This window comes from Capsicum annuum, chromosome 2, assembly GCF_002878395.1.
Source record: "Capsicum annuum cultivar UCD-10X-F1 chromosome 2, UCD10Xv1.1, whole genome shotgun sequence".
NCBI classification, from domain to species: Eukaryota; Viridiplantae; Streptophyta; class Magnoliopsida; order Solanales; family Solanaceae; genus Capsicum; species Capsicum annuum.
The window spans coordinates 115,238,509-115,264,903 of record NC_061112.1 but is presented as its reverse complement, the minus strand read 5'-3'; the positions used below and the strand labels follow the sequence as shown (position 1 = coordinate 115,264,903).

At 35.8% G+C, this 26,395-nt stretch overlaps 1 pseudogene; it reads right to left on the bottom strand.

Moving 5' to 3' along the window:
- Positions 1-7,883: 7,883 nt before the first annotated feature.
- The window catches only part of LOC124896241, a 34,120-nt pseudogene continuing 15,608 nt past the window's right edge, over positions 7,884-26,395 (bottom strand).

The window sequence follows — 26,395 nt, the reverse complement described above, 5'->3', positions numbered from 1 at the left end:
GAAACTTGAATTCAACAGAGAGTTTAACTTGATCTCATGCTCACTCGCATGATATAAATACTGAAAGAAGGGAAATTTTTCCTAAAATACCTCCTAGACTCTTGTTCATAAGTGTGGCGTGCTACACACATATGCACAAGACTCTACTTGACACAACGTTCAGACTTCCTAGGACTCTATTGAACCTTATACTCTGATATCAAGTTTGTAACACCCTGAGCCTGAGTCTGCACTCTGGACGTCATATGTTGCTCATAATCCCGTAGGACTACTAGCTAACCCATGACTCATACCTGCTGTGAGCACTATATAATATTATTGAAATAAATATGGAAATAAGGTTAAAGTTGCCATAAGGTTCATCCTTAAAAACAAATACTGAATACTGATAAATAAATACTATAAACTGAAAATCTGTCTGAAATAATCTAGTCTGATATCCTCTAAATGTCTGAATATGGAGTTGATAGGGCAAGTCCCCAACTAACTCCGACTACTGAATATACTTAATAGTAAAATAATGAAATAATAACTCTATTCTTGGACTATGATGACTCATATCTATATCTACTACTAAAAATCTGGGATGCTAAGTACGATCAGGAGCCCGTGCATCTGAACCTATGATATAAGACATCATAGCACAAATAAAAGTATGTATCAGTACTTTAAATATACTGGTATGATAAGTGAGGTAGGCTGATATGCATAGGTTCATATGCATGAACAATAACTGACTAAATAATATGGAATATAACTGAATGACTGATAACTGGGTGACTATTTCTAATAGTCCTGATTCTGTGGAACTAAATTTAGTTTTGTGCTGAGCTGGGTGACTGTATCTGACAGTCCTAATTCTGAAACCATACTGAGGTTTTATACTAGGTCAGAAACTAAAACTATAACTGTGGGAGTGTTCATCTAATAGACATTCCCCAATTATGAACTGAGTTGGGGTTCAACCTGTGACCCCAGTTGAAAGGGTGTTAGCACCTTTCCAAGGGATACTAAAAATGGCTATGAGTTAACCCTCTCTGGCAAGAAGACATTTCATCCACCTTCACAGGATGGAAAACTCATACAAGATATATAAACCCTAGTCTGGCAGAAATATATCTCAACTTACATTGGCTACGTAGTTCTATAGTGTAGGGATTGCTACTAAGGGTCAAACCCTTTTCTGACAGGAATGCCTCTCCATCCCTGGGTTCACTCGGTTCTGATTCCTACTCCCAACTGAATAGATGCTAAACTAATTTCTAGACTGTTCTAGGCTTGACTAAACTGTTACTGAGCTGTCGAATTAAACTGAACTGAGTTCACTGAGTTTTATTAACTAACTGAACTGGACTGAGTACTATTATTTGTGACACTAGTGAAACTATTCTGTAGATACTGTAACTCTAGATAAATAGTTAGATTGTTGGGTATTAGATATCCCCAGGACTCAACTGCGTAAATTATAAAACATAGCATAATCTTTAAAGCATAATAACTAGACACTTTGTCACAATTCATTCTTTGAGGTATTTTATCAAGCACTTGCATAGTATTAACTTGTATACTTGCTAACATGATATGATTTCACTACTCAAATCACATGAACATTTTATCAAACACTTGGGGGGCATAGTTTATGCACATAATACTAGTCAAGATGCAAGCATCATGATCACAATTCCAAACTCACAAATTCAAGGTTTTCCAACATAAAACAACATAATACTATACACATGCTATTTAATTCTTATGAATTTTGTAATCAATCATGGGTTAAAACCCTAATAAAATCATAATCATGAATATAATTTAACTCAACATAGAATTCATGAAAACAATCATCTTAAAATTTTGCAGGAGGTTCTTGAACTCCAAGGGTGGAAGGAAATCCTTGGATGAACACCCAACATACCTTGGTAATCAATTCTCTAAAAATTGTGGTGAATATCTTGGGACTTAAATCTTGAATTTTAGGGGTTAGGGTTTGTTCTTGAGAGGATTTGTGTATAGTGAATGGATTTTGCCTTTAGGAGTGATAAATCTCATGTTTTTGGGGTTGAATAGACGTGATAAAATGTCCCAAATACTCCTCTGGATGCGGACTTTTAATTACTAAAAATGTGCCCAGCGACGCGCAAACTGATGCATCGCATTGATGGGGCCGACACAATGGCCGATACAATCTGTCGATATCGTATCGGCTTACTAGAATTTGCACTGGGAGCTAGGAAAAAATATGTATCAATGTGATTGGCAATGCGACGCATCCAGATCGTGTCAATCCACTATTTCAGACTCCCAAATATGTTTTAAATGAGGTTCAAAAAATTTGAAACTCATCCGAAGTGACCTACTGACACACATGATCATGATTCAATCCAAGGATTGATATTTCAAGGTCATAAGGGTCATAAAATAATATCACCACATTATGAGGTCTAAAATTATTCTAAGTGTAAACACTTAGCTGAAATTTCTAAGTCTGGGACCTCTTTTCATGCCCTAAAGGACTGATTTAAGCTTACAATTTTGCGGAGTCTTACACTTATAGCGAGGAAAAAAATATCCAAGGGGCTGATTACCATCTCGTTCGAGTCAAATACTTTAATTCGAGACTCTCAATCTTGAGTTAGTTTCAGTAGTGAGGGATTTCTAGATGTATTCCCTAAAGATCTTCTCGGAGTTCCTCCTAAAAGGGAAATTGACTTTGGAATAGACCTTCTTCCAAATACCCAACCTATCTCTATTCTGCCCTATAGAATAGCTCCAGCAAAGATTAGGGAGTTAAAAGAACAGTTGAAATATTTCCTAGATAGAGGATTCATCAGGCCCAGTGTCTCTCCATGGGGCGCTCCAGTCTTTTTCATGTGTAAGAAATAAGGTTCCCTTAGAATGTGCATCAAATACCGTCAGTTGAACAAAGTCAACATTAAGAATAAGTACCCACTTTCTAAAATTGATGACTTGTTCGATCAACTTTAAGGTGACAGTTATTTCTCTAAGATAGACCTCAGATCCGGCTATTATTAGCTCAGAGTCAGAGAATGTGACATTCCAAAAAAAATCTTTCAAAACTCGATATGGCTACTTCAAAATTCTATTATGACTTTTGAACTAATGAATGCCCCAGCAACCTTCATGGACTTGATGAACAGAGTGTTCAAGCAGTACTTGGACATGTTTATCATAGTCTTTATTGATGATATTCTTGTCTATTACCGTAGTGAAAATGATCATGCAAACCACTTCAGAATTGTATTGCAGACTCTTAGAGCCCTACAGTTGTTTGCCAAATTCATTAAGCGTGAGTTTTGGATAATATCAGTATCTTTTTGTCAATATGATTTCTGGTTATGGTATTAGAGTTGACCCTTAAAAGACCAAAGTTGTGAGAAACTAGCCTAGACCCATCTCTCCATTAGCTATTTGGAATTTCTTGGGTTTGGCTGGCTATTATAGATTGTTTGTTGAAGGGTTATTTTCTATCACATTCTCTATGTATCGACTGACTCAGAAGAAACTCAAGTTTTAGTAGTCAGATTTCTGTGAGAAGAGTTTTTAAGAGTTAAAGACTCGACTCGACTCACCTCCGCCCCAGATTTGACCTTGCCAGATGGTTTAGATGGGTTTGTTATTTACTATAAAGCTTCCAGAGTTGGCCTTGTTCGTGTGTTAATGCATAGAGGTAAGGTCATATCCTATGCTTCTAGACAGCTTAAACCCCATGCAAAGAATTACCCTATCCATGATCTTGAGTTAGCAGCTGCTGTATTCGCCTTGAAAATTTTGAGGCATTATCTTTATGGGGTTCATGTTTATGTATTCACTAATCATAAAATTTTACAGTATGTGTTCTCACAAAAATATTTAACTCTTTGTCATAAAAGGTAATTAGAATTGTTGAAAGATTATGATATAAGTGTGTTGTATCATTCAGGCAAGTCCAATGTAGTGGAAGAAGAAGTTAGTTTAGGAGGTATATCAGCTTGCTATATTAGGCATTCGGTCGGTGGATTCAGTTGAAGGTAGTGTTTGGGTTCAGAAAAGTTCAGAATCGTTATTGGTTACCGTAGTAAAGGAGAAGCAGGATAGGGATCCTAGTTTATTTAAGTTAAAGGAATTAGTTAGAGATTAGAAATTAGAAGTTTTATCCTAAGGGGGAGATGGTGAATTGGGATATAAGGGTAGACTATGTGTGTCGTGAATAGATGGTTTGAGATAGAGAATCTTTTCAGAAGCGCATAGTGCACATTATTCTATTCAACCAAGAGCCACTAAGATGTACCGTGATTTGCGTAAAATCTATTGGTGGAGTGGTATGAAGAGAGATATTGCAGAGTTCATAGCTATGTTCTCTAATTGTCAACAGGTTTAGGTTGAGCACCAGAGGCCTAGTGGTACTTTGCAGGAGTTCAACATTCTCACTTGGAAGTGGGAAGAGGTGAACATGAATTTTGTGACAGAGTTGCCTCGCACACATCATTGATATGATTTGATATGGGTTATTATAGACGCTCAAACTACACCTCTCTTACGAAAATATAAGCGATCATTGTCAATATATAACCCAACTAGGTTGGAATCGAATCCCACAGGGAATATGGTGTGAATTTGAGTTATCTGTAGGTTAATCAACTGATAGGTAGCAGTTTTTTATGAATGGGGGTTTTTGGAAAGGTAGAAAATAATTACCTCTCAATTCAGTGTTTAAAATCTATATGATAAGGAAAACCAGAGTTATGTTCACTATGGGTGTTGGGATTTGACAGACGTAAGTAACGGTTCAAGATTCTTGTGGTAGGTAGGAACAACAGACTATCCTTGTTGAAGTTATGTCTAAATGTTTCTCAACCTATTTAGACATTTAACCACCTAATTCTCTCAAACTTAGGGAATTTATATTTCATAACAGGATTTTATCTCAAGTTAATTAATCTTGTTACAGCATTAATTATTAAATGGAAGTTTGATGCTTCCAAGTCCCTGTTGATAATTCACTTCTTACTAGGGTTGATTTCTTATCTCAAGTAAATCAACAGTAAGCAAGGCCTATTGTTTGCAACCAATAGTCAGAATATAAAATGATGGAATTAACAAGAAGTTCCTACCACCGTTAGAATCTTAAATACTTAGTTACGTTACAAGCCCAAACCCATAGATCCCATAACTCGAGTTAATGTAATTTAGCTACTCATAATAAAATAAGCAAGACAACAAGTTGAATTCATACTTTGATAGATGATCTTACAGCAAGATAAATAGCAACAAGTGTTTCTTAGATTTGATCCATAAGAAAATCCCAAAAATAATGGTAATAATCTCTCCAAAAATAATTGTCTTGTTAAAGTCAGAAAACTAAAGAGAAAATGCTCAAAACGTCAGTTCCCCGATGATTAGAAAACCCTAACATATGATTTAAATAATTCACCTAATTATGGAAAAAAATCATAGATCATAGTATTTTCTCGGACAGGCAACGATATGTGTGACAGCTTATCAGGAGTCTAATGGCTTATTAGGAATGTCGCCAGCTCCTTTTCACTTTTGATAATATCTGCCTTAGGTTGACGATGAGGATTGATGGCTTATCAGAATATGACAACTTATCAAAAATGTCGTCACTTCTTTACTTCAAACTCCATTCCCTGCCTAAGCCTAACAATGAGCCTGACGGCTTATCACACTTCTGATGGCCTATCACAGATGTTGTCACTAATTCCAGCTGAAGTCCATTCTCTGTCTAAGCTTGACGGCAACTCTGATAGCTTATCACAAGTCTAAAGACTTATCAGATAAGTCATCGGCTATACTTCCTTCTCTACTTGCTCCAAAATCAACTCTTTTACTCCCATTATTGTTGATTCTCTTGCATCTCGCCTTTTACTACAATATCAAAGAGAAGACAATCAAAAATGACAAAAGTTGCTTAAGACTTTGCAATTATTCTCATTTAAAAGCCTCAAATATGTTAGCATCTACTCACACATCAACACCCTTAACTTAAAACAATTGCTTGTCCTCAAGCAACTAAAACTAAACCAAGAGGATACAAAGTACATTCGGCAGTCAACCATCTATATTATCTCAAAATATTATCCCCATCTCGAAGGTCAATCAATTTTAAAAAAACTGTTTATATTATTGAAGAACAACAATATGACACACAGGAATCAAGATATGGCATCAATTCAACAACAACAACCATGCATGTACCAAGATTACACTATCCAAACAAGTTAGCAACTAGCAACGTAACTAGTGTTCCCTCACTACAAAGAAGTCCCACTTCACTTATATTAGACATCACATATGTAACCATGGGGATAATCAAAAGACACTCACTCTCAAAATGAAGTTCCAATCAATGTATGCCGAATACCATAGGCTTGCCCTTATTTTCATTACCAAGATTTTCTGATAGGTCAGCTAGGATCACTATAGGTCTTCTCTTTGGCTTGTAATGTAGGATAGGGGATGGTATGATACTCGATGATATTTAAAGTGACTAAGCCTCCTTGACACTACACTATCTTCTAGGGTCTCACTCATTAACCTCTTTCTATTCTTCTCTTTTCTTGATCACATATATTCAGGATGGGTGAGGTCTTTTCTACAATCACTTCTTCTTTTTCACAACTTTTTTTTCTTGTTCTTTTCCACCATACCCAGATTTTTATTCTTTTCTTTAGTATACCTTTCTTCATACTCATTTCACATTATGCACCCCTATGATAGCCACCCTCAACTTAAGCCATTTTCCTAAGTCAAGGTACACAGTTTCCAAGGAGGACCAGGGTCAAAACAGGTTCATTATGATATAAATGGGATGGTGATAGGTATCATAAACAGAAATAGGATATTCAGGCTCAAAATAGGGATCAAGGGATTTTATGCATATAGGGAAGGTCATTTAGGCTAAAGTAGGCTAATATCAAAATGGCCTATGATCCTTTCCTAACCCCTATCCTTCAACCTAGGTAAGACTAACTGGGCAAGTTTTGGATTTAACATACAAAGGGAACTAAGTAAAATCTCACACGCACATGGCACACAAGCATATCACAAGTTACTACTTATCCAGTTCATGCAATTGTTTAGCAATGGTTATTAAGTCACTAGAACTAATACCATATAAAGATACACAGTGTTTACAATTAGATGTAAATCACACAGTTAAATAATTAGACCATTTGAGAGGTGTTCACAAAATAACAAAACCATGTTAACTACCTCAGGTACTTGTATTTCTCCTAGTCAACTACAAAATATTACAACAATAACTCACCCTACACTCTCAACTTAAAATCAAAGAAAAACTAAACTAAGGGTTAGGGTATACCAGGAGTAGATCAAGCACGGGGATCATGGGTCCCCAACCTTGCTACTACATCCTTAGCTATCTTATCTCCATTAGGATCCTCCCTTCGTTCTGACACATTTGGCCTAGTAGTTATTGGAGGCCTACTAGTTGAGACACCTACGGCTCTAGCTCGTAGGGCCTCCTCCCATTTCTCATTGTTAGCTAAGGACTCGATCATCACCTTCTTTGTCTCCCCTTTTTCAGCCTTCTTTCTTGCCTTTTTTTCTGCTTTTCTTTCTTCATCGCTATCATGCCTTTTCCTCTTACCCTTACCTTTCTTCTCAACCTTCTTCTTTTTTTTCTTCATTGGTTCCCCCGTGAGATCAAGTAATGAGATTTCATCCTCAGACTCATCAATAGTTGAATCTGCCGACACCATATATTGGTGCTGCTGTAATACTCCAATATCCGCCTTTACCTTGTCTAGGGATGCTTTAAATTGTGTAAGGTCTGAGCTTGATATTTCTCTTAACCGTGTATTGAAATAATTTTCCAACTCATCAATCTGACTGGGAAAGGCTCAGAAGGGCTCCAGTGTAACCTTAATCCTCTTGTCTACCACAGAGGCAAATTGCTTGGCAAAAAGTTGTAGCTGAGCCTCACACCACTTGGCATGTTTTGCCACTCTCCTGAAATTCATCGGGTTGAAGGCAAATTCTGTGGTAAACACAACAGCTGAAGGATTTTTTTTATTTTTAGGCACTAAATTTGCTAGTACTGAGGATGTTGGTGCCGCAGCTTCAGAATCCTACACCGCTATATTAGGTGCTAAGCTGGTATCTGTAACTGGTGGATCTGTTTCAACCCCTGCTCCTCTGTCAAGTGTCAGCCTCAGCTGATTTTTATTATATCGAATGAGGTTGTGGGTCTTCTTGGTAGGAAATTTGTTGTCTATCCCTGCAACCTCAGGTACATTGGTTGCCTTACACAACCTCACAATTGGACAAGAGAAAAGATATGCCATGTCGGGCCTTGAGACTCAAATTTTCATCTCCTCAGCAATGATCTCTCCAAAGTTCAAGCTGATTTTAGCCACAAGACTTGTGACAAGTATTGATCTATCATCTCCAAAGATGTTATCTCCCTCAGTAGGCATAAAATGGGTGCGCACTATACCCCACCATAACCTTGCCTTTTGAGTCAGGAAGGCCTTGAAAATCCTTTCATTCGGGTTAGTCAACCATTCAGGTTTCTCTTCAGCTATAAGGGTGGCTAACCAAGACTGTTAATTTGTATGATGCTTCAACCGAGCATAGAATGTAGGTGAAGTACACTGAGGAGTAAATTCGGGGCCATGAAGAAATTTGTTGATTGTTGTTTTTGAGAGATCCACCATCACACCCTGTACTGGAACTCTATCCAACAAAGGTTGATATGCTGATTTCTCTTCTTCTTTACATATGTTTTCCAATTGAGCCTGATATTTTGCATAGAACTCCCAAACTAGTGTAGGGAAAAATGAGCTTCCTCTTTTCGCGGTCCATCCCAAGTCATATTCTCAGAATTTTTGCTCCACTTCAGGATATTTGCTCAACCCGGTAGTGATGATCTTCTTTTCTTCAAAGATTAGCCTTTTAATGGTCCTTCTTTTAGTTTTGAGAAGCCCATCATAGAAGATTTTTTGTGCCTTAGGAATTTGCCACCTAGAACTATCTCAAACCCTGGGGTTCTTGCATTTAACCAGAGTTCCCCGAATTGGAGATTCTTTATCATCCTGTTGCTCAGAAGAAGGGGACTTAGATAATGGTCCCTCAGACTCAGGCTGCTCAAAAGTCATACTGTCAGGTGGTGGTATTGCTTAAGTAGTAGCAAAAGAAAGCACTCATTTAGCACTCATGATCATACAACTCAATAAGTTCAGTCATTATGATTCCACATCCCTCAAAAAAGGTTCACAATTGTATCAGATCAAAGTTGTGATGATATGTTCTGATAAGTCATCACAAATGTGATAGCTTATCAGGCGTGTCGTCAGCCTTAAATAGAACAGGCTTATTTTTCCCAACTTTTCATGACATAGTTTGATAAGCTGTCACATTCATGATAACTTATCAAACACGTCGTCAGCTCAAAATACAACCTCCAGCTCAGTTTTAGTCTTGATTATCAAACCATTTTCTTCTTAGAATCGTGAGGAGTTGTGTTCTTGAGCTAAGACATAGGTTCTTATGCACAATGCAGCACTATAAACCCTATATTCTATTTTTTCACACAATGGCAAGTTACGCTTGCCTCAATCCCTTTAAAACTAAGATTTACATTAGTTGAATCACTTACCAAATAAAGAGGAGAGTTGAGTTATGAGTATACCTGATAGGCGACTTCACTTGGTTACTCAAATGAGAAGAAGTAGTAGATGAAATAAGAGTTCTTTATCTTGATTTCAAACCCATACTCACAAGGAAGGAATATTTTTCTTGTTTTACTTAGGAAAGTATTTTCAAAAGAGTAAGTAAATAATCTAACTATGGAAGGAAATAAAACTTAAAGAAAAGAAAATGGATACACGGAGAGGTGGAAAGGTTTGACTGTGGGTCGGGTCAAATTTTCAGTAATTGGGCCCAAAACAGCTGGACGGCTTATTAGATATCTGATAAGTCATCGCGAATGTTGTCAACCTTAGGAAAAGTGTTGCCTTTTTTTGAATTTTCTGATGACATATCTGATGGCTTATCACAATTGTGATAGCTCATCACATATGTCGTTAAGGTCACTTGGTTGACTTCATCAATTTTTACCTATACCCCTGCATACCTATTCAGTTCATTATGCTTCCTATCTAAATAAATTAATACAACTTGCGTTTAAACATAAAAATTTTAGGTTGCCTCCCAATAGCGCCTGATTTAATATTGCAACACGACTAGGTTATCTTGACTACTCAGACTTCGTCATGACACCATACTGCTACCTCTTTCCCATCTTCATAAAACACATCCATAATTGAGAAGACACTTATCTCCTTTTGTTGATTCATGGATGAGTACATCTTGAAACTTTCTTCTTTATCATTGAACCTGAACTTCAGCTCATTCAGATCTATGTCCACTACCACTCTCCCAGTCGCAAGGAATGGTCTGCCCAAAATGATGGGTCTTTCAAAGTCGACCTCACAGTCTAGGATTACAAAATCAGTAGAAAGTATAAAGTCTGAGTCTGCCACCCTTACCAATACATCATGTAATATTCCTACTATCTGTTTTACATACCTATCCGCCATCACTAACCACATATTTATCGGGGTAGGATCCTCCATACCTAGCTTTTTATACATGGCTAGCGGCATCAGATTTAAGCTCGCCCATAGATCACATAGGGCCTTAGCGAAATTGAGAGACCCGATTGTACATGGAATAGTGAATGTTCCTGGATCTGCCTTCTTCTGCACCAAGGACCTCGTAGAAATAGTGCTACAATGATGGAGATTATCCTCCGATTCATAGCTCACCGCTCTTTTCTTTGTCATAAGGTCCTTCATCAATTTAGCATACCCTGGCATTTGCTCGAGTGCCTCCACCAAAGGATCATTTATTGTTAACTGCTTCAACATTGCCATGAATTTACTAAATTTTATGTCGTCAACCTTCTTCTTCAATCTTTGAGAAAAATAAGGTGGTGGTCTTAGGAGTGTTTTCACCACTACTTCTTTTTCCTTCTTTTTCCCTTTTTTCGAAGCATCATCAAAATCATCCAGCTTCCCAAAATCCACTGGACATTCTTCTTTGGGTTCATCTTCTAACTCAATTATATCTTCAATCAAACTTTAACCCACAGAAGGATCAGGTAATATCTTACCACTTCTAGTGGTAATTTCCATACATGAGCCATCATTCTGTGGATTCTGAACCATTTCACTAGGCAATGTTCCACTCTTCCTCTGGATCAGCGCTACAGCAAGTTGGCTCATTTGCTGTTCTAGCTGTTTGATCAAAGTGGAGTGCGAGTTTACCAACTGACTAATAGAGGACAGGTCGGTCTTCATGGTAGTCACCCCTGAGTTGGTACCCTCCACTCTCTTTAACAATTTAGCCATCAAGTCCTCTATGGACATCTTTTCAGAACTTGTTATAGAAGCCTCACGATTTCCAGGAGAGACATATAACCCGCTTCTATCATTATTGCTTCTCTAATTTCCTTGCTCCTGGTTCTTATATCCAGCCTTGCCATAATAAGTCTGACCTTGATTTCCTTGGCTATTGCCTCAGAAACCCGCTAATTATTTATATAGTTTACCTCTTCTTTTGAGTCAAACTCCAATTTGCCCTACAATCCCACAGCCTTCACTTTCTCAGTTTTACCAGATAGTAAATGCTTGGTTAGAGAGTCCATCTGTGTTTTTAGGAGAGCCATGTCTTGATCACGCTCCTCATCTCTTCTGTATTATTCTGTAGTCATACCCACAGAACCAGTGGGGCTTGCTACCACAGAGTCTCTGGTATGCCATGCCTGACTCTATTTAGTCATTCTCTCTAGCATTTTTGAAGCCTCTGGGAATGTAAGATCAACAAATGAACCACCAGCAATATTATCTACAATTGGTTTTGTCATAGAGTTAAGATCCCTGTACAAAGTCTCCATCAAGTGTATGTCTGTCATATTGTGGTTTAGATACTGCGTCAGCTTCTTTTTGAATCTCTCCCAGGTTTCATGTAAGGCTTAAATTAGGAGCTGTCTAATGTTACTGATCTCATCCCTCAACTGTACCCTCTTGGAACGTGGAAAGAACCTTTCTAGGAAAGCTCCTTCCAACTATCTCCAGTTGGTTATAGAATCAAGTGTCAGCTCATTAAGCCACAATGTTGCCTACCCAGACAGAGACAATGGAAATAATCTTAAACGGGTAGCATTCTAAACCACTCCTGGGTTATCAAAATATTTACAAATGCTGACAAAGTTCACCAGATGCAAGTTTGGATCATCCTCAGGAAGGCCACCAAACAACCCCTTCAAATTAAGAAGTTGAATCATAGTACTCATAATGTTGAATTTCGCCCCAGGTGCTAACGGTGGAGGAATAATTGTATCTGTTACACCTGCTCCATCCATTCCATCATCATCATCATTAAGGTCATACTGGACTGGTTGGTGATCTTACCTTCCTCGGAACAGACAGTTCCTGTTAGCATTACACTGTACTGGTGCAGCTATTTGCTCTGCACGCCTTGGGCTACTAGGGTTTTGCAACTCCTCGTCTCCCAAATCTTCATCCTCTGGATTTGGATGTCATACTTATTGATCGTCATCCTACACATTCACCTGAGCTCTAGCTAAGGCTGCTAACCTATCAGCCTCCTACTGGTCTACCATTCAGCTGATTAGTTGCAGTTCCAGATTAAATGGTAATAATGGTTCTTTGGAACTTCTGCTTCTTGGCATACACCACAAAAGTCTTGCAGCAAACAAAAACAACAAAAACATAAAACTAGGACACTTGACTAACAGTTAATTAGCGCACACAAACTTTAATTTACAATCGTATTCCCCGGCAACAGTGACATTTTTCATAACGCTCAAACTACACCTCTTTTAAGAGAATGTAAGCGATCGTTGTCAATATATAAACCAACTAGGTTGGGGTCAAATCCCATAGGGAATATGGTGTGAATTTGAGTTATCTGCAGGTTAATCAACTGATAATTAGTAGTTTCCTGTGAATGGGGGTTTTTGGAAAGGTAGAAAATAATCACCTCTCAATTCAGTGTTTGAAATCAATATGATAAGGAAAACCAAGTTATGTTCAATATGGCTGTTGGGATTTGACAGATGCTAGTAACGGTTCAAGATTCTTGTGGTAGGTAGGAACAACAGACTATTCTTGTCAAAGTTATGTCTAAATGTTTCTCAACCTATTTAGACATTTAACTACCTAAATCTCTCAAACTTAAGGAATTTATATTTCGTAATAGGATGTTATCTCAAATTAATTAATCTTGTTACAACATTAATTATTGAATGGAAGTTTGATGCTTTCAAGTCCCTGTTGATAAATCACTTCTTACTAGGATGTATTCTTATCTCAAGTAAATAAACAGTAAGCAAGACCTATTGTTTGCAACCAATAGTAAGAATATAAAATGATGGAATTAACAAGAAGTTCCTACCACCGTTAGAATCTTAAATACTTAGTTATGTTACAAACCCAAACCCATAGATCCCACAACTCGAGTTAATGGAATTTAGCTACTCATAATAAAATAAGCAATACAACAAGTTGAATTCATACTTTAATAGATGATCTTACAGCAAGATGAATAGCAACAAGTGTTTCTCAGATTTGATCTAGAAGAAAATCCCAAAAATAATGGTAATAATCTCTCCAAAAATAATTGTCATGTTATAGTCAGAAAACTAAAGAGAAAAGTGCTCAAAACGTCAGTTCCCCGATGATTAGAAAACCCTAACATCTGCTTTAAATACTTCAGCCTAATTATGGAAACAAAGTCATAGATCACAGTATTTTCTTGGATAGGCGACGACGTGTGTGACAACTTATCAGGAGTCTGACGGCTTATCAGGAATGTGGTCGGCTCTTCTTCACTTTTGATAATCTCTGCCTTGGGTTGACGATGTGGCTTGACGGCTTATCAGAATGTGATGACTTATCAAAAATATCGTCACCTCTTCACTTCAAACTCCATTCCCTGCCTAAGCCTAATGATAAGCCTGTCGGCTTATCACACTTCTGACGACCTATCATAAATGTCATCACTAATTCCAGCTGAAGTCCATTCTCTATCTAAGCCTGACGGTAACTCTGATAGCTTATCACAAGGCTGATGACTTATCAAACAGGTCGTCAGCTATACTTCCTTCTCTACTTGCTCAGAAATCAACTATTTTACTCCCATTATTGTTGATTCTCTTACATCTCAACTTTTACTACAATTTCAAAGAGAAAAAAATCAAAAATGACAAAATTTTCTTAAGACTTTGCAATTATTCTCAGTTAAAAGCCTCAAATATGTTAGCATCTGCTCACGCATCAACAGAATGACCAAATCAACCCATTTCTTTCTTGACTATGCTTCCTATTCAATCAAGGATTATGCCAAGCTCTATATTAAAGAGTTGGTTAGGTTTAATGGGGTCCCATTGTCTATCATTTCAAATAGAGGTACTCAATTTACCTCTCACTTTTGGAAAGATTTTTAGAAGGGTCTTGGTACCCAAGTTTATCTTAGTATAGCTTTTCATCCTCAGACAGATGGTTAGGTAGAAAGGATTATTCAGACCCTAGAGGACATGTTGAGAGCTTGTTTTATCGACTTCAAGGGTATCTGGGAGATTAATTTCCATTGATTGAGTTTGCTTACCATAAAAGTTATCACTCTAGTATTCAGATAGCTTTGTTTGAGGCTCTCCATGGGAGAAGGTGTAGATATCCTATTGGTTGGCTTGAGGCAGAGAGGCTGCTTTGGTAGGGACAGATTTGGTGTTTAATGCAATAGAAATGGTTTAGTTGATTAGGGAAAGGCTTAAGACATCCCAAAGCCATCAGAGATCCTATACAGATATGAAGAGAAGAGATGTTAAGTTCAAAGTTGGAGATTTGGTGTATTTAAAAATCTCACCCATGAAGAGACTGAAGGATTTGGAAAGAAGGGGAAGCTTATTCCCCGATATGTTAGCCCTTATAGAATTTTAAGTCATTTTGGTAAGGTAGCTTATGAGCTCGAGTTGCCTACAGACTTGGAATCAGTGCATCCAGTGTTCCATGTTTCCTTATTAAAGAAGTGTATTAGTGGCCCAGCTATTGTAATTCCTTTAGAAAGCGTAGATGTTCAGGATATCCCTTCTTATGAATAAATTCCAGTCGAGATATCATCAAATTAATAGACTAAGGAACAAAAAAGTTCCCTTGGTCAAAGTTCTTTGGTGGAATCAGTCTGTTGAGGGAGCCACTTGTGAAGCAAAAGAAGATATGTGTACCAAGTACCCTTATTTTTCTCTACAAACTCAGACTCAACTTAAGGTAACAGTTTTCCTTAGATGGTTTGTTTTCCATTCTCAGGTCCAGTTATATAATCATTCTCATGTATTTGCATATATTTACGAATTTAGTTCAGTCATGTATCATGTTTCAGGCTCAGTCATGTAATCATGTTTCCAATTATACATGTTCAGTATGTGATCTCAGTTTCCTCGGTATTTCAGCTTAATCAATCTTATTCGAATATGAATGTTTTCAAGGGGGAGATATTGTAATACCTCATACTTTTCTTAGTTCAGTTCAGCTCATAGTGGTTGCATAAGAAACTTAGAACCTGGAAATTTCTTTAAGTGTTGGGCAATTAGTCATATTTTTGGCCTCTTACTTTGAGGATCTTTCAACTGGCCTTCCCAACCCCGATACATAAGCTTTTAACCTAATTCATATTTAGGGGTAGAAGGAGTATGTCTCGGAGAAGTTTTTGATTTGTCAGACGAGAATTGAGGCATGTTTGGATTTTAATTCCCGAACCCCATCACGATAGTGGCACGTCACGGTGGGTATATCGATGAGCACATTACCACATTGTGTTGCCCCACTAAACAACATTCCAGTAACAAATTTAATCCTTGAGGGGAAATTATGTCTTTTCCCCATCGATCTAATTCATAAAACACAGGATTAAACTTCAATTAGGGCATTATTTTCCCTAATTATCCAAATTACTCTCAAATACAAACCCTTTTCTTCCCAAAGTTCATCAAATTCAATCCCTTTCCTTCCAAGAAAACCAAGAATTTATGATTCCCAATCCCAGAACATTGAAGAAATCTTTCAAGATTATGTTTCCCTTTCAATTTTAAGGGTATAAGGTATATGAGATGTTCATCCATGGGCACTTTCCATCCATGGAGTCCAATAATACATCTTTATGTTTTAAATTATGAAATTACATGTTTATGATAAATTATTGTAACACCCCTTATTTCGAGCTAGAACAAAAACCATCATTTCTATGCGTAGATGATCCAAAAGCCTTAAATCCTATGCAAATTTGGCATGTTAATCAATTATGGAGTGTGAGAACCTATGTGAGCATGAGTTGAGATCATAGAGGTCCCCTAACTCAAGGACGAGTTGAAACCTTTCGTATCGTTTGAGTTGAGTGAGCATCAAAATTTAGGTCAACTTCAATAGACCATAACACTTTGTATATAATGAATTAGAGGGAATACTATATATCAAATGAAATCTCTTCTAATTATCTTTCCAACAATACAATTTTGCCAAAATCCGATACCTGAGCAAAAAGTTATAGCCATTTTCATGAGAGGTAGTAAGACAGGGTGATAAGCGAAGCAGCACGCTGCCTATTCCAAAAGGCCTATGTCTTTCAGATTATGTTATTTATTTTGGTTTAGGTCCACTGGGGGCCTTGTCCCAGTTTTAGATAGTTGTCATTTTCAGATGTAGTTGAGATTTCACAGACTGGTTCAGATGTTGTGTAGTTGATATTGGATTTTATTTTTCATAGTTTAATTGATCTCAGAGTATGACAATGTTTCTGTAATGATTTATGATTCTGCATCTTCTATTATAATTTATGAATATTATGCATGATCACCAGATAGAGAAGGGCATCCAAGCCTTCATAGTTCAAGATGCTCGTCATGGCCAGAGCCCCAATTTGGGTCATGATAATTATCTCCATAAAGTTTTTTGAATTTTGGTTATATATTATGTTCGTAATTTTTTTAGGGAATTAGCCCTTACATGTTGAAATGATGATATTTTCATGTTAAATCCTTGATTCATGGTTTTTATTATTTAAGCTATGTTATTATTACATGTTTTAAATTATTCTTATGCTTTAATTCATGAACCTCGCGTGTTTGATGAAATGCCTAAGTGTTGAATTTGGAATAATGATTTCGCTCTATGGCTTCAAAGCATTCATGTGTTCCTATTGTGATTTCATTGAGTCTTGAAGGGTTATGAACACCCGTTACTTTGCTGTTTACATATCTTTTAGTATTTTTAGAATGGTTTCAGATAAACCATGAGGCTTGTCATTCAGTTAGTATCATGTTCAGTTATTGGCTCAGTTAAACTTACTTTAGTATAGTAGTTAGTGTCATTCAGTTGGGAGTAGGATTCAGCACTGAACAAACCCAGGTATGGGGGCATTCCTTCTAAGTTAGGATTTGACCTATAGTAGCAATCCATGAGTTAAGAACTACGTAACCAGTGTAGTTTGAGATGTCTTCCTACTAATTTAGGATTGACACATCTCATGAGTACTCCTACTAGATTAGGGTGACTCATTAGTCCTTTGAGATACTATTTTAGTGGATCCACACAGCCATTATTAGTACTCGTGGCACGGTATTGACACCCTTCCAACTGGGGTTACAGGTTGGACCCTGATTAGCTCAGATTAGGGCATGTTGGTTAGATGATACCTCCCACAGTCTCAGTTTATTATTTAGTACAGAATTCAATTTTAGGTTTGGTTGACCATAGCATATAATTATCAATTATTCAGTTATCAGATTTTAGTATTTTATTTTACAGACTATTTCAGAATCATGTTATGTTCTTGGTCATGCATTTTCAGATTTTACAGCTTTCATGTAGTTATATTCAATAATCTTATGTTATTCAACCATTCTTTACTTCATGCACATAACCCATGCATTTTAGCCTAAACTTATCTCTTATACCAGTACATTTAAAGTATTGATCGCATACTCGTTTCTTGTGCTATGGTGTCTAATATCATAGGTTTGGATGCTCAGTTTCTGACCACGCTTAGACTATTCAGCTTATTAGCTGCAGCAGCAGTGGTGAGTCCTCATGTTTTGAGGACCTATTATGTTATTTTTGGCATTTCAGTATTTCTTTTTAGTTAGCCAATCGGAGTTAGTTGAAGGCTTATCCTATCAACTCCTCAGTCAGTAGAGGCTTTTAGATATATCAAAAAATTAGTTAGTTTATTAGTTATATCAAACAGATTTCTGTATTTTTGCATATGTTCCAGACTTACGGACTTAAATGTATTGTTTTCAGTATTTAAACCTTATGGTATATTCAGTTGATTTTTGCTCATGTTTTTTATTATCAATTTTACTTAGTTCTCACAACAAGTACCAGCTCATGGGTTAGCTTGTGGTCACTTGTGATAGTAAGCACCATTGTTGCGACTAGGGGGTAGCCTTAGGACATAACAATTAGAGAGGTCATATTTGTTGTAGCCCATTTTGGGGCTTCACTTCAGATGGTAGTTTAATTAGCAAAGGATTTTGAGTTGATGCATCATGAAGAATATGGGGATCAAAGGGACACGATGTCCCATACTCTAGGTCAATTTAATAGTACCTTCTCTAGAGGTAGAGGTTCATTCAAGCAAGATTTTTGCCCTCAACATGGTAGGCCAATTTTAGGTAATGATACAGACATCATAGGGTGGACATTCAGGTCGGGGATTTTATGGTATGAAAAGGCTTTACAGGTTTATCTCAATGATTTTTAGGCTATAGTGGCCATACCAGATATTCAGGTCATTCTTATAGTTGGCTCTAAGATCCTATTATGAGTAGGTAGTCTGGATTATCATCAAAGGGATTGTCCAGTATACAAATAGAGGGGTCTATAGTAGGGTCATCATGCTCTCACTAGAGCAGTAGCGCCCCTAGCTAAGGGTCAGGGCAGATCTTAGAAAGGTAGAGGTGCACCACCAGCTGGCAGGGAAAGTTGTAGAGGAGTGACTCAAGTGATAAATGATAGAGCTTACTGGTATGTCTTTCTGGGGAAGCCTGAGGTAAAGTCTTCTGATGCAGTCATTATAGGTATCATTTTAGTCTGTCATTGACCTTCTTCAGTGTTAATTGATCCTGGTTCTAATTTTTCCTATGTGTTCATATTTTGCTTCTGACTTTGATACGATGTGTGAGTCTATAGTTGTGCCTATTCGTGTTTCTACCCCAATAAGTGATTCCTTAGTGGTGGATCGGTGTATCGATCCTGTGTTATTTTTATTATAGGGTGTGATACCTGGGTAGATTTGATTATCCTTGATATGGTCGATTTTGATATAATTTTAGGCACGGATTAGCTTTCTCCCTATCATGCTATCTTAGACTGTCATGCCAAGACAGTTACTTTGTCTATGCCCAATCTTCCAAAGTTAGAGTAGTCCATATCCTAACAAGGTGATTTCATTCATTCTGGCCCAACGATTAGTTGAGAAGGGGTGTCTATCATATTTGCTTATGTTCGTGATACTGGTATCAAGATAATCCTTTAGAGTTGGTGAAGGTTGTTAGAGATTTCAAGGATATATTTCCTACTGATCTTCTAAGTGTTCCTCCTATTAGAGACGTTGATTATGGTATTAATTTGGAGTCGGGCATGAATCCCATTTCTATTCTTCTTTATAGGATGGCACCAGCTGAGCTGGAAAAATTAAAAATCCATCTTCAGGATTTGTTAAGTAAGGGATTTAGTTGACCAAATGTATCACCTTGGGATGCTATGATGTTATTTTTGAAGAATGAAGATGGGTCTATTAGGATCTGCATTGATTATCGATAGTTAAACAAGGTACCAATAAAGAATAAGTATCCTCTACCATGTATTGATGGCCCATTCAATCAGCTTTAATGTGCTTTAGCATTTTCAAAAATTAACTTGAGATCGGGGTATCATCAGTTGAGGATTTGTGCTTTAGACATTCCTAAGACAGCTTTTTGAACTAGATATAGCCACTATGAGTTCTTAATTATGTCATTTGGGTTGACTAGTGCCCCAGTAGTGTTCATGGAGTTGATGAACAGGGTGTTTCATCTGTATCTTCAATCTTTTGTGATTGTTCTAATCAATGGCATTTTGGTTATTCTAAGAGCTTGGTGGATCATGCATAGCATCTGAGGATTGTACTCTAGAGGTTGAGGGACGAGAAGTTATATGCCAAGTTTTCAAAGTGTGAGCTTTAGTATAGTTTTGTGGCTTTTTTGGGATGCGTGGTGTCCAAAGATGGCATTATGGTCGATCCAACTAAAGTGAGGCAATGCGAAATTGGTCACGTCCTACTTTACCCTTAGATATTTGGAGTTTTAATGGACTGGCAGGATACGACAGGCAATTTGTGCAGGTTTTCTCTTCCATTATAGCTCCTATGGCTCGATTGACTCAAAAGAATATGGCTTTTCAGTGGTCGAATAAGTGTGAATAGAGCTTTCAAAAGCTCTAGACTTGTTGACTTCAGCTCATATCTTGACTGTACCTATGAAAGGTAAGAGATTTACTATGTTTTGTGATATTTCCAGTATTGGCTTGGATTGTGTGTTGATGTAGAAAAATAAGGTGATGGTGTATGCGTCAAGGCTGTTGAAGCCACATGAGAGGAATTACCCTACTCATGATTTAGAGTTACTAGCGATTGTGTTCGTATTGAAGTTATGACAACATTATTTGTATGGAGTTCATTGTGAGGTGTACACTGATCATTGCAACCTTTAGTATATCTTCAAGCAAAAAGAGTTGAATTTGAGGCAATGTAGGTGGATGCACTTGTTGAAAGATTATGATATGACAATCTTATATCATCCGAGCAAAGACAATGTAGCGGCAGATACCTTGAGTAGGAAGATAGTTAGTATGGATAGTCTTTGATTGTTGAGCATGGAGAAACGACCATTTACCAGTAAGGCTTAATGGTTAGCTAACAGTTTCGTGAGTCTTGATATTTTTGAGTCAGGTAGAGTTCTTTTTGTTGTTTATCATACTTGATTTGTGTCTTATGTGCCCTGGAAATATGAAAAATACTGGAAATTCTAGAAACACTGGGAACATTATATTTTATTACCCTCCCCGAGAGATGTGTCAGAAAGAAGATATTGATATATGGATTGTATATGGGTAAATGAACCCTCATGGGTCCCAGTTGGTAGGATTGCCTCCGTAGGTGTATACGGAGGTTATGCGATGACCTCGTGCATCATCATCATCATCATCATCATCATCATCATCACATGCATTGCACTTGTTTTATTATGTTTATGTTGTGTTTGTATTGCCATATTAACTTGTCATCTATCTATTTTCTCTATATCTTGACTTGTTAATGTCTAATTGTTCTATCTTTCTTTATTTTTACTTGATGATCTTAATTATAAATGTTCCTCTTTTGTTCTACTTGTATGTGACATTGTTTATAATTGAATCCCTATCCGGTGTGTTGTTGAATTATGTGTAGACATTGTAGAACTGTTGGTGCAAGCGGTGTAGACTATTATTGTGGGATATTTTCTGATTGCAGTTGACACACCCTTAGTGTATATTTTGTATGCTTTATTTACTACTTTTCTTGGTCGGTCTATGATACCTACTAAGTACAAGTGGATCGTACTCACACCTACTATGCCCTTTCGGTGTAGGTCGTAGCTCGAGTGTGCCTCAAATTGGTTGATTTCGAGCGTTTTCAAATTTCTTAAGGTAGTGGTTGGACATTTATGCGTTCGGAGTTCACCTTTATCTTTCTATAGTAGTTATGCCTTTATTTGTATTTGGAGACAGATGTTGACCCTGTGTGGATATTTGTGATGTATTTGACTCATGATTTGTATTAGTAGTTCTTATACTATTGACACTTAGTTTTGGGAATGCATGGTATTTGGATATGTTCTTTCTGCATTGTGATAATTACTTATATCGTTCGGCTTCGTTCTAGAAGCCTTACCTTGGGATATTTTTGTCTTTTCATCTTTTGTATCAGTCTGGATGATAGTCTTACTTGTCAAGGTATGCCGCGACAAGTGCCATCATGATCCTCATTTTTGGGTCGTGACACTTATATAGTATCCGATAATGTATCTCCAAGCAAGACATACATGTGCAATGCATGTTATGCTGAACTAGTATGTCATAAATTCGCTCACATCGAACTAAAATTTTTATTGATACATCGCTAATCCATTGCTAACTAGAACTAGCAGTGAAAATATGTTATTTAGCTATTGAAATTATGCGTCGCTAATTTCTCTAGTCTTTGCAGTGTACATATATCCACGTGTTTTCATTAACTTTACATACAATAGTGAAGTCGTAAAATTATTTTTGCTCACCATATCTTTTAAACGTGAATGACAAAACACGATGTGATGAGTGACCTATCATAACTCAGTGCCAAAAATTTGGTCTTCTACTCTCTGAATCCAGTTTAATTAATTTACTATGAAAAAGAATAAATTTGTAATTGCTGTACTGAAAAAACTCAATTATTTTTAAGGGAAAATAACATGGCATGACCCATTTTAAAACTAATGGCCCAAGTTTGTGCCTATGGATATTTTATGTCCTGTCGGCAATACTAATTCCAAGTAATAGCAGCCATTTTCTGTTCTTTCTCAATTTAGCCTATTTGACCTTTTTTTGAATTTCCAGCCTTTTTCAACTTGAATCATCCGGCCCTTTTCTAAAATTGTTGAAAAAATGACATAGTCTGACCCATTTTAAAACTAATGGCCCAAGTTTGGGCCTATGGACATTTTATGTCCCGACGGCTATACTAATCCCAAGTAATAGTCATTTTCTATTCTTTCTCAATTTTGTCCATTTGGCTTTTTTTCTTAAATTTTCATTCTTTTCCAATTTGGTATTAGGGCCTTTTCTTAAAATGTTTCATTTATTCTTTTTCTTTTTGCTACGAATTTTTTAACTGAAAAATATTTTGTCTTTTGTTGTTTAAAAATAATAATTAAATATAATTGTATAGAAATAGTATAGTTGTTATATAGAATATGTATCTATATAAGATATAGAAATTGTATAGTTCTATCAAATATATATATATATATATATATATATATATATATATATATATATATATATATATATATATATATTATATAATATAATTGTAATATAAAATGTGAAAAAGACTGTATAATTATTATATAAATTATTTATCAAAATTGTATAATTTTTGTATAAAATATGTATATGTATAAGATGTGTATAAAAACCGTATAAGATGTGTATAGAACAAGCCAACAAATGGGAGTGGCTATAAAATGAATTTTGAATTGTGGAATTTATCAGAGCCAAAGTGTCATTTCTGTTCTTTAAATGACATAGCCTGGCGCATTTTAAAACTAATGGCCTATGTCTATGCTAATGGACATTACATGGCCAGTCGGCCAATGTAATTTTGCAAAGTGGCCAATTTCAATTTTGGGTTATTTCAGCCTTTTTCAAGTACTAGTTTAGGTGTACGCACCTTACGCGTGTATCTCATTTTAATGAGTTCAAACATTACACTAAATAGAATATTTATTTAAATAAGAAAGATGATATAATAATTAAATTGAATATCTTTTGAGAATGTAAAGATAGAGAATTTATTTATTAAACCTAACCTTTACAAAAAATATTTTTAAAAGTCGATCGATATCCATCTACCATCCGTAAATTGCAATAAAACAAAACAATAATAGAGACATCAAAATAATACAATTAAATCTAATCTTTACATACAATCTCAAAGTCTTCCGACACTCATCTACCACCTGTAGATAATAACAAAATAATACGATAATAGAGATATCAAAATAATACAACTAAACCTAACCTTTACATAAAAAAAATCCTCAAAGCCAACTAACATTTATCTATCACCTGTAAACTACAACAAAATAATACGATAAAAGTGATATCAAAACAATACAATTAAACTTAAATTTTACACAAAAAATTTTCTCAAATCCGATCGAGATTCATCTACGAACTGTAAGGTACCACAAATAATAAACTAATAGAGATATTACGATAATATAATTAAACCTAACCTTTAGCTAAAGAAATTTTTCAAAGCCGGCCCACATTCATCTAACATCTATAAATTAAAATAAAATAATAAGATAATAAAGATATCAAAGCAATGCAATTAAACCTAACCTTCACACAAGAAATTTTTCAAAGCCAACCGACATTCATCTACGACCTGTAAACTACATAAAAATAGTATAACAGTGATCACAAAGCTTCGATTTTGATTCTTGTCTAAGCGAAAATTTTGACCCTAAAGAATGATTTTTAATATATATATATATACTAGAGGAGCATGGTCCGTGTCAGCACGGGCCCAACATTAAAGTATTTTAATTATGTATGAAAGTTAAATTATATCAATTCGAATTATGAATTATAAAACATGAATATACAAAATTAATATATTAACTATTTGATAGTATTTTTTAAAGAATCAAGTCGTATAAAATAATTATGTATATTTTATTCATGTAAATGACAAAATTTGTTGCGCTTTTAAGTTTAGTTCTTTAATCTTTATTCATCCAGTTATGCATATTTTTTTATGTAATTTTCAAATAATATACGTTACTCTCCTTGTCCAAACTTTTGTGGCATTGATAGTCAATTATATTTTTTAAATAATTGAATTTTTTAATTATTGTGATTTATAATTCTTTTCTTCTATTCCAATTTAAGCGACACTAATATAATTTTGAGAGTCAATCAAATATTTTATTTCTATTAAATTTTTTTAATTTGTTAATTATTGTTATTTATAGTTTTTTTTACATATTTTTAAAAATATATAACAGATTAAATTATTTTTAAATATTTTAAGTTGTTAACTATTGTAATTTATAATACTTTTTATGTAATTTTGAAATAATATATGCTACTCTCCTTATCAAAAATTTTATCATCGATAGTCAATTATATTTTTTAAATAATTTAAATTTTTAATTATTGTGATTTATAATACCTTTTCTATTTCAATTTAAGCGGCACAATGCTTTGATGGCCATAATAATTAATTAGGGGTGATTTAGTAAAGCCACAATTGAAGCAACGAAACAGAACATATCTTAAATGACTTACAACAACTAACTAAATGTGATATCGCAAAATTACTATAAATAAAATACTTGTGAAAAAAATTTAAGTGGACCTCATATAAGACGTCGAGTTAGTTTAACTCATACTTACTGAATTTGACGAATAAAGAATGATCTTTGAGAGTCTGAAGTACTGTTCTAAGATGTTCTACATGATCACTCTCTCTGCGGGAATAGAACAGAATGTCATATATGAAGACTAAGATGAACATGTCCAAGTACTGCTTGAACACACAGTTCATCAAGTCCATAAAAGTGGCTGGGGAATTGGTAAGACCAAAGAACATGACTAGGAATTCAAAGTGACCATATCAAGTACGGAAAGCTATCTTTAAAATGTTACATTCTCTAACTCTGAGCTGATGATAGCCGAATCTAAGGTCTATCTTAGAGAAATAGCTAGCACCCTAAAGTTGGTCAAATAAGTCATCGATTCTTGGAAGTGGATACTTGTTCTTCACTGTGACTTTATTGAGTTGATGGTAATCAATACACATTTTGAGAGAACCATCTTTCTTATGCACGAATAAGACTGGTGCACTCCACAGGGAAATACTAGGTCTGATAAATTCCTTATCTAGAAGATCCTTCATCTGCTCTTTCAGTTCTTTGAGTTCTGTTGGTGCCATTCTATTTGGAGGAATAAATATAGGCTGAGTATCTGGAAGAAGATCAATACCGAAGTCTATTTCCCTTTCGGGAGGAATTCCTCAAAAGATCTTTGGGAAAGACATCTGAATATTCATTCACGACTGGGACTGAATCAAGATTAGGAGTTTTAGAAATAGTATCCTTAACTCAAACAAGATGATAGACACATCCTTTAGATATCATTTTCCTCACCCGAAGGTAGGAAACAAGCTGACCTCTGAAAGTGGATACACTACCCTTCCACTCTAGGACGGGTTCATTCAGAATCTAGAACTGGACTATTCTATTTCTGTAGTCGACTGTGGCATAGAATGATTGAAGACAATCTATGTCGAGAATGACATCAAAATCAATCATCTCTAATTCAAATAAATCTACTAAAGTGACTTTCTGAAATATCATAATCAGGCAGTTCCTGTATACCCACAAAGCTATGATAGTTTTACCCACAGAGGTTGAGACTGAAAAGGGCTCTGCTAGAATTTTGGGACTGATTCTAAAATTGTCTGCTATATAGGGAGTAACAAA